Genomic DNA, 10379 nt, shown 5'->3' on the forward strand with positions numbered 1-10379 from the left:
GTGCCCCAGCGGGTACCCCGACCGCCCCCCGAGCCACTCGCCCCGCACTCGCCCCGCACTCGCCCCGCACTCGCCCCGCACTCGCCCCGCACTCGCCCCGCACTCGCCCCGCACTCGCCCCGCACTCGCCCCGCACTCGCCCCGCACTCGCCCCGCATGGCCGGGCAGGGGAAGGAAGACGCTAGGGGGAGGGGAAAGGGAAAGGGGGTGGGGGAGGGGATGTGGAGCCCGCGGGGCCCAGTGCCCGGCCTCCGCACTGCTCCAGGGCTGCTGTCCGCGCGGCGCCTCGGAAGACACAGCCCTGTGCCTCGCGGCGTGGAGCCCGCCCGGGAGTGAGCCTGGGGCGGCAAAGCCTTGGCCGAGGGAGGCCGACCGAGCTGCTGCCTCCCTTGGGTTTCCTGCTCAGCTTGGTCCGTGGTGGTGTGGGTTTGGGGTGCGGCCGAGCGGCGGGTTCACCTGCGGCCGCGCCTGCTCGAGGCCTCCGAAGACCCCAGCCCCAACCCCCTAGTGAGCCCTGCGTCAGGAGAGGCCGGCTGAGGGCAGGTGCCCAGGGGACGGGGAGCCCTGGCTGTGACCAAAGGCGGAGGCCGGGACTGACGCGGGCCGAGCCGGCGGCCCGGGCTGTTGGACGGGCCTTGGGCGGCGGGCGGGCGGAGGAGGGAGGAGAGGACCGGGCGGGGAAGGGGGTGGTGGCCGTGAGGGAGAGACGGTGGCCTCGCGGGGTTAGTGGCCAATGGCGCTGCAGCTGCGGGCCCCCTCCCCGCCCCCATCACTGCCTGCCGGGCTCAGGCCTGGCCGGTCCGGCCGCCGCGCACTTCCGCCCCGCGGCCCCAGTCCTGCCGGCCGCCCGCCCGCCGTGCGCACCTCGGCCTACCCTCCCACGGGGAGCCGCTGAGGGGTGGGCGGGCGGCTGCGGCCAGCAGCGAACTTTGCTGCTGAATGTCGAGGAGTGCGATCGGCGCCTCTGGGAGGTGCTGCCGCAGCTGCGGGAAGGGGCGCCCCCGGCAGGCGGTGTCGGCAACAGCCAGTTTGTCAAGCCGTAGCGGCTGCGGCTACCCAGACTGGGCTTCACCTGCCGCCGCGGTTTCTCCTTTTGCCTCGTCCTGGCCTATGGGCCCTGCAGCTGTGGACCGGGCAGTCCTGCAGTCGGGAAGGCGAACTCGGGGTGCATCCGCCTCGGCCGACTTGCCCGCGGCCTGGGCACTGCCGCTGCCAAGGCTTAGGCGCAGGGTGCAGCGCTATTGTGACCGCTGCGCCCCCGGGAGCCAGGAAGGAGGAGGGGTACCTTTAGGGTAGTGTCCAGAATCTCCTCTGGAATCCCGCAGCCCCCTCCCTTCAAGAGATCCGGCCGCTGGACCCCGGGCGGGAGAGGACGAGGACAATTCCTGTTTTGAGATTTTTAGGAATTTTGATAGCCAAAGGGATTTTAATTTTAGTTTAACCCAAGTGTCCATCAGTCTGCAGTGCAGGAAAAAGGGACGGGCTGCTGTTTCTATGTGGCAGGATTTGCCAGCTTCTAAAAGACGGAGTTTGCTGAGGTTCCCTGAAGCCATTTTTCTACCTTCAGCCAGGAGAGCTTTTTACACCCTTGGAAGTAGAGCAGAAGAGCATAGAGGCCACTAGGCCTTGAGAAATGACTGCCATTTTGAAGAGAAGATGCAGATGGCCTTATTAACTCAGAATTTTTTTTTTTTTTTTTTTTTTTGGATTCCAGGTTGATGCTGGCCCAGGATGGATCAGACCTGTGAACTATCTAGAAGAAATTGTCTGCTGCCCTTTTCCAATCCAGTGAATTTAGATGCCCCTGCAGACAAGGACAGCCCTTTCGGTAATGGTCAATCCAATTTTTCTGAGCCACTTAATGGGTGTACTATGCAGTTGTAGGCTGCCAGTGGAACATCCCAAAATGCTTATGGACAAGATTCTCCATCTTGTTACATTCCACTGGGGAGACTACAGGATTTGGCCTCCATGATCAATGTAGAATATTTAAATGGGTCTGCTGATGGATCACAATCCTTTCAAGACCCTGAGAAAAGTGACTCAAGAGTCAGTCGCCAATTGTTTGCACTTCCTTGAGTCCTGGTGGTCCAACAGCACTTGTTAAGAAACAGGAACCCTCTTGTAATAACTCTCCTGAACTCCAGTTAAAAGTAACAAAGATGATCAAGAATGCTTTTCTGCACTTTGAGAATTTTACTTGTGTGGACGATGTAGATTCTGAAATGGACCCAGAACAGCCAGTCACAGAGGATGAGAGTATAGAAGAGATCTTTGAGGAAACTCAGACAAATGCCACCTGCAATTATGAGCCTAAATCAGAGAATGGTGTAGAAATGGCCACGGGAAGTGAACAAGACAGCACGACAGAGAGTAGACAAGGTGCAGTCAAATCGCCATTCTTGCCATTAGCTCCTCAAACTGAAACAGAAAAATAAGCAAAGAAGTGAAGTGGACGGCAGCAATGAAAAGAACAGCCCTTCTCCCAGCCCCCTTTTCACTAGGAGATACAAAAGTTCCCATAGAAGAGCCATTAAACTCAATAAATGTATCTTTTCAGGATGATCCAGACTCCAGTACCAGTACATTAGGAAACATGCTAGAATTACCTGCAACGTCATCATCATCTACTTCACGGGAATTGCCATTTATAAGCAGTTTTTGGTACAAATTAAATATATACATGAATGTATATACACAGGCCACTTAAAGAGAAGCTTAAAACTAATTTGTTTTTGGTTATCAGTTCACAGTTGAAAGCTTAAAGTGTTTCTCTTCTGTGTTGATACAGGACTCAAACAAAGACCATAGACAAGCCCCTCTCGTAGGAAAGATGGTGGTAAATAAGCAAGGAGGAATCCTCAAACCCCACAAAGTCTAGGAGCCATATTATTGGATATGGAAGACGCCCCCCTTCCCCACCAATAGGCTTGTTCTTCCAAATATTGTTTGTAAGGATGGAAAAAAAATCAGTTCATTGCACAGAATGAATAAAGTGGGCATCTGCCTTTGCAGATAAGAATAAGTGGTAAAAGAGACACAAACTTGAGTTTTGGACAGAGTATCGCAACATAGCTTATTGAATCCTGAAAACAAAAACAACAATAACAACAAAAATTCAGAGAGTGATGGCGGGGAAGGGGGAGGTGCTGGGGTTGTAGCTCGGTGGTGGAGCACCTGCCTTGCATGTGTGAGGCACTGGGTTCAATCCTCAGCACCACATAAATAAATAAGTAAATAAATAAGTAAAATAAAGTATTATGTACAACTAAAAATTTTTTTAAAAAATTCATATCCACAAAAGCTCATTTGAGAAAATCAAATTCGGATGAAGAGCTGAAAACCGAAGCTTATACATATGGAATTAATATATTTTCTTTTTACTAAATTGCTATTAATGTTTCCTACAATTATAGAGTCTTATATCACTTCACTTCCTAATATCTTTATTTTTTAAATTTTATAATTACCTTCCATGTACAATGCATGTGGCACAATAAATTCATCTTTTTCTCTATATAGCTGTATACGTATGTGCATGTATTTTTCCCACATTTCCAAAATTGTGCCCTGAAAATTTCTGTAATATCACCTCCCTGAAATGCATTTTTGTCATTTCAAATCAGTACATCTACTTGTTTCTTTCAGTATAGTTGGGAAAGATAGAAAAATTGCTAGCCCCCACACCATGTGACTAAATCAACCAGAATTAAAAATCAACATCAGTGCCTCCAGAGGACTTATTTCTCATTCACCTTTCTCATACATAGTGCTTTAATTTTTAAGCAAGCAGCAGGAATTTTATTTAAAAAGAGAGTAAAAGATTCAGAGATGTATGTGGTGCTTTTCTGACACCACCTTACCACTGAGGTATCTGGATTTTATTGCAGTTTGGACACTGGTACAAATATTTTCCTTTACTTGCCGCCATAAAAAAAGACTTATAGTGAAAATATCATAGTACATAACTCTAATGCTATCTATTTGGGAGACTAAGGTAAGTGTGGGTCACTTACTGACAATGTGTCTATATTAAGGTTTTAGAAATGGCTGGGGATATAGATCAGTGAAATGGCATTGTTTGCTTAAATCTCAAAAACCACTAAACAAGGCAATTATGTATTTTCAAAAAGTTACACAAAGCATTAAAAATTTATAAACTATTAACAAACATAAGTCACAGAGTGGGAGAACTAATGACATCACATATAGCTAAGCACTTTTAATAAAAAAGGAAATGATAGAGGCATCAAATGAAAATGAGGCAAGAGACTTGAATAACCACTTTATGTAGGAGAAATATTCAAATTCTAAACCTCTCAAAATTATAACAAATTAGATAAATAGAAAAAAACATCAGAAAAAATTATACTATATTGATGAGAACATTAAACAAATGCTCATGAATTAAAGAGGGATTGTAAATTGCTGTTATTTATTAATGAAAACTATTTATTTAATATATATATAAAATACTCCTCCTCATCAAGTAGCATAGACCTATAGAAACTATTGTAATGGTGAACCATGATAGCAATATAGTTACATGGTAGCATAAGGCTAGAGCTATGTTGATTTATATGGTTGAAATCTGGGTGATAAAAGGAAAGGGGAGGTAATTTCAAAATGAAATAAACACTAGAATTTGGGAAAAATCAGTTTCTAGGGACAAGGCACAATTTGATTTTTCGTATTTTCAGTTTAACTAACAGAACAATATTACATAAGTATTATATAGAAGTAATATCTGTGTAGTATATCACATATATAGATGTTTTCAAGGGAAATATGTAGAACTTACCACAAAGTAAAAAACTATGAAGGACATAAAGAACTACATTATACAAACCATGTGGATAAATAAAACTCATCATTGCAAAGATAACCATTTTATCTCATTTGATGTATAGTATACTGTTCCCCATCAAAATTTTATTATGTTTTTCTTTCAATAAATGAAACCAAAACTTTTTTTAAAAAATTTATCTGAAGAGTAAAATATGTAAAATACCCCAATCTAAATACTCTAATTTAGAGTACCAAATAAAGTATTTATTGTTATGTGGCATTAATGTATATTATGAAACTATATTGTTATAATGCAGACCAATAAATCATAACATGAACCAATCTGAATCTATATATGTCAATTTTTTGGTATTCTTGAAAGCAATAAAGAGGCCTATCTAATCCAACCATATAAATAGTAAGTTTCAATTTGAATAGTGAAATCCGAATCTGAAGTTGGAATTTGGGACGGTTGACACAGTTTACTGGTAGAGTGTGTGTGCAGAATGTACAAAGTACTAGGTTCCAACCTTAGCAACACAATAAAATGCAGATGTTAAGTGGAGTGATGCTTAAAATAAAGAAGAATATTAATATTCTGGATTCTCCTTCCATCTATGAATATATGTGATAATAAGCTACTCATAGTATGAGTGTCTATTTGATAAAGCCATAAATAAATAGAGAGACTTAAATACATGAGAAAGTTTAGAAAATATGTTTTTCCATTTAGCAAGAAAATCTGAGGTACACTTGGCAGTAGTCCTGCTTGAATAAAGTACAATATTTGGGACCAAATTCTCAACAGCCATCATCACCCTCAGTAAACAAAATGTGGGATGTTACACAACTATCCAAGCCACAGAAAATGTGGTGATTTTCTATGGCCATAAAAGTCTTTGAAAGTATTCTATCGGCTGGGATCAAGGCATAAAAATAGATAAATATCAGAGGTGTCACTTTATCTCAAGAAGACATTTGTTGGTATATTTTTCCAACTATTGTTGCTGCCAGATGAGCTTCTCTTGTGGGTGTAATAGTTAAAAAAAAAACAGTAAACCAGTAGTATCTTAAGTGAGACATTAGAACTTCCTGAGCCTTGCCCAAACCTGCTTTCTACAGTGATAACTTCAGGACTACCAATTGTTTCTAGAATAAGTTTATTAGTGTACTGAGTGTCTCCATTTAACATATTCTCTTCAAGGTACTTTTTCCTGAAGTCCCAAGCTCTGGAAGCAAAGGTGACAGCATGTGAAAAATTCCATAGAATGCAAACAAATTAATTTACATGATTTTCCCAACCCATTCATGGACTATGATACCCAATTCTTGTTCAGGAAAAAAAAAAAAAAGATTAGAAATCACAGGTTATTGTTTATTCCCAAGAAATATCTACAGAACTGTCCAACACTGGCTACTTTATAAAAACTTGCCTCAGAGATTTAATGGATCAGTAAAATATATTTCTTGCAGTTTGCACAGTGCTGTTAGAAAGGCTATAAGCAAAATCTGAGAGCCAGTGTGTAATGGGACATACCTGTAATGCCAGAGGCTCAAGAGAATTATGCAGGAAAAATTTGAGTTCAGAGACAGCCTCAGCAAATTAACAAAGCTCTAAGCCTCTTAGGGAGATCCTGTCTGAAAATAAAACATACAAATGATTGTGGGTATGGCTCAGTGGTGAGCATTCCTAGGTTGAATTAAAAATACCAAACTATACCAAACCAAACAGATATCTGAAAGATAATAAGGACTCAAGAGTACATAAATATGTAAAAATATTGGTGACAATATAAACAATAAATATGTTTTTTTTTAAAGTGTTAAGGTTCTTCAAAAACTAAAAGTAAAAATGCCGTATGATCCACTATTCCGGTAGCAGGGCAAGGTTGTACCTGCCTGTGCTCCCAGTGACTTAGGGAGAATGAGACAAGAGGACCTCAAGCGAAGACTAGCCTCAGCATCTTGGCAATATTCTAAAAAACTCAGTGAGACCCTGTCTCAAATACTAAAAAACAAACAAATAATTAAATAAAACAGAAAATGGCAGGAGATGTAGCAGAGTGCTAAAGTGCCCATGGATTAAACTCCAGTAGCCCTCAAAAAGAATAAATAATAATTCTAGGTAAAAAGTAATGTCATATAATCCAGTAATAACCACCCTGGGTATATATTTAATAGAATTGTAATTGTTTTATCAAAGATATTACTGCACTTCCACTTTCATTGTAGCTTTATTCACAGTATCTAATGAAAGAAAACAAATGCCTTTTAGATGAAAGTTATACCAGAAGACTGCTTCCAGCTGCAGAGCACCAAACTACTCCCCTTAGAGACTACACACTTACAGTTAAAACTCTTTCTTAGAAGGCAAGGATCAGATACTGGTATTTCCTAAATACTCCAAAAGACCGCACTATCTGTGGGCACATTGGGTCAGACTGTTCTAAAATTCAGAATCAGGTAAATATGGGAGGTTGGAATGAGAACACAACACAGAAATTCTTCAAAGGAAGGTCACAACTCAAAAATTGTGATAACTGAAAACAGAGTTGGATATGAAACCTGACTCTCTGCTTTTCTGATTTTGGGGTTATTGATTGAATTCAAAACAATATTGAAAAGTTTAAAATTTACATAAAAAAGGTATTTTAAAAGTACCAGGTTATTGGCTGAGGATATAACTCAGTTGGTAGACTGTTTGCCTTGCATGCACAAGGCCCTGGGTTCAATACCCAGCACACATACTATAGAGAATCAGATGTGACTGCGTTACTATTACTGTCCTTGATGAAGTCTGCCTCCAAACGGGATATTCTGTCAAGGTATAGATAGGTAACAGCGGACGTGCTTGAAAACGAGGTGTCTGCTGTCCTTGGGAGGACTTGCCTGCAAACGGGATGTTCTGCCAAGTGGGCTAGGAGGGCGCTGAGAAAAATTTTATTATCTGTTCTTAACAAGAGCAGAGCTCAGCATGCTCCAGGCCGAGAGTAGATTACCATGAGAAGCGGGTCACTTCTGATTAGAAAGTAAAACTTCTGTATGCTGTGTTTAATTAGCTGAAAGACCTGATTTATTGCTGTTGTGAGGCTGCCTTCTTTGTTCACGATACTATAAAAAGATTGCTTGTATACAATAAAGGACTTTTTTTTCTGCTGTTGCTTTGCTTGCTCTGCTTCTTCTTTCTTTTCTCATGTTGACCTGCAAGTGAATTACTGCAACACATACACATGCAAAAAGTATCAGATTATTGACATGGACTTTGACCTTCAGATTTATTGTGTACTTTAGCTCTTGAAATTAAACTTGCTTGGTTTTTAAGTTCAAGTCCAGTCCCGCTTTTATTTTTCTGCCATACTGGAAAGTCAGTAATGTTTCTACAAGTCATTTTAATAAAGTGGTGTTTCATATATTAAAAATAAGTGAATGAATAAATAAATAAAATAAAACGACTCATTTAAGAATCGATTACATTTGTGTATGTGTGTGTGTGTGGGGGGGTTATACTGGGGATTGAACCCAGGGCCTTGTGCCTTCAAGGCAACCATTCTACCAACTGAGATATCTCTCCACCACTACCAATTACATTTTTTTTAAAAAATCTTTAATTTAGACACATTAACCCCACTATCTTATTTAGAAGGGAATCCTACTCTTTAGGGTCACTTAATTTTTCCCTGCTTTCTTCTCATGTGAAAGCCTCATAAGGATAAAGCAGAACCTTACACATCTGCACTCCAGTTCTAGGAGAAGATAATCACCAATAATACATCCATCTGAACTGAAACACGGAAAAATAAATAATCGATAATGTTGAAACTGGGCTTTTGAGCTGTAACTATAATCCCCAATTTGCCAATTTCTTCTGGTTCTTGTCAAACGATTTTTGAATAATAAAATTTATGGACCCTCAGGAAAAGTAAGAGTAAACAGAATAGAATTCATTTAAGCAAGAAGAGATACCCAGATGCAGTGGCACATGCCTGTAATCTGACTGGCTCAGGATGCTGAGAAAGGAGGATCATGCATACAAAGCAGTCTCAGCAAAAGTAAGGTGCTAAATAGCTCAGTGAGACCCTCTTTCTAAATAAAATACAAAACTAGGCTGGGGCTGGAGCTCATTGGTTAAGTGCCCCTGAGTTAAATCTCTAGTACAAAAAAAAAAAAAAATAGAACTACCAACATACATGAGAGAAGATGATAGGGAAAAAAAAAACCATTATAGTGTATCAACTTATGAATTTATATATAGTTTTGTTCAGAGCATGGAGCAAATTTACAAAATATTTAGTGAAAAAGGCATCCTGACTACCACTTGAGTTCACTTCCACCCTTTCTTTCACTAATCCTCTTTTTTACAACATTCATCTGGGTTTACCCTTGAGACAAAGAACTTTGTTGAAGGTGTTTTCACAAGTGAACCTCAAGGTTTATTTAAATTTGAAATATGCCTTAATGATGCTCATTAATATATCTATAGGTTAGTCCCCAGGTGTGGTTGACTGATGCCAATTATCTTGGCTACCTTGTCATTTTTCTGTCTATTCTGTTTTATCCTCATTCGCTGGGAACAGGGAACCCTGACATTGGAAATGTAAATAAACAGGTGGAAAACTAGGAGTTTTTATCCAGACCTATGAAAAGCTAAGCTGAAGTTCTGGGTTTCTGATTGTTGCTCTGGATTGGAGATACTGCTTCCCTAACATTTAAAAAGCTCAGGAAACATGAAGCTTGTTGGTTTAAAGCCAGTCTGAGCAATTTAGTGAGGCCCTAAGAAACTCAGTGAGAACCCGTCTCTAAATAAAAATATAAAAATGGGCTGTGCTGTGGATCAGTGGATAAACACCCCTGTGTTTAATTCCCTGTACAGAAAAACAAAAAGCAAACAAACAACATTATAACAACAACAACAAAAACCTCAAGAGGAATAAGCCCTAAAAACCACAGCTTCCCTCATGCATAAACACAACAAATGGAGTTGATGTTCTCTCCTTAGGATTGTCCCAGTCTTCATGACACATCTGGGGACATGGGCCAGTGGCACATGGATTCCAACACAGTGCTTCAGGAAGGAGCTAAGGAACGGAAGGTCCAGTGTCTTAATTGCTGATCTAAGCTCCACTAGAGTATCAGAGGGGTCTGAAATCCGAGCTACCACACAGAGGTTGTCTGGCTCCCAGGCTCTGGAGAGGACCACGAGAAGTCCAAAGTCACCATTTTCAGATCCCACCAATGTCACTTCCACCAGCTAAAAACAGTCTCCTTACAAGATGACCAGGTACACTTAAAATTTCCTTGCTTAGAGGGTTCTGAGTGTTGTCCCTAGGATTTTTTTCAGCACCTGTGTAGCACAGAAACCAGGGCTCCTGATCTAAAAAAGGAAGCCAAGAAAAGGATTCGAAGAATAAGGGTCTCCAGACACAAAGGGAACCGGAGATTGTGGAAGCCCACCCTCTCAACCCTGGCTGTGGGTGGATTGGACGGTTCTCACCTAAAAGACTCATTGGATAAGGCTTCAGGCACCACCTGTAAACTGAGCATAGTGGGCCTGAAGTTTGAGTGACAGTAAACTGCATCCATCCAGAACCTAA

The 10379-nt window shown here is 41.5% G+C and overlaps 1 long non-coding RNA gene across 1 annotated transcript; it reads left to right on the plus strand.

Moving 5' to 3' along the window:
• The first annotated feature begins 796 nt into the window (after positions 1 to 796).
• On the plus strand, positions 797 to 3519 carry LOC143406059 (uncharacterized). Its single transcript, XR_013092162.2, has 2 exons — positions 797 to 1828; positions 2561 to 3519. It is a non-coding gene; the product is annotated as an uncharacterized LOC143406059 (long non-coding RNA).
• Positions 3520 to 10379: the final 6860 nt, after the last annotated feature.

This window comes from Callospermophilus lateralis, chromosome 8 (genome assembly GCF_048772815.1).
Source record: "Callospermophilus lateralis isolate mCalLat2 chromosome 8, mCalLat2.hap1, whole genome shotgun sequence".
In the NCBI taxonomy this organism is placed as follows: Eukaryota; Metazoa; Chordata; class Mammalia; order Rodentia; family Sciuridae; genus Callospermophilus; species Callospermophilus lateralis.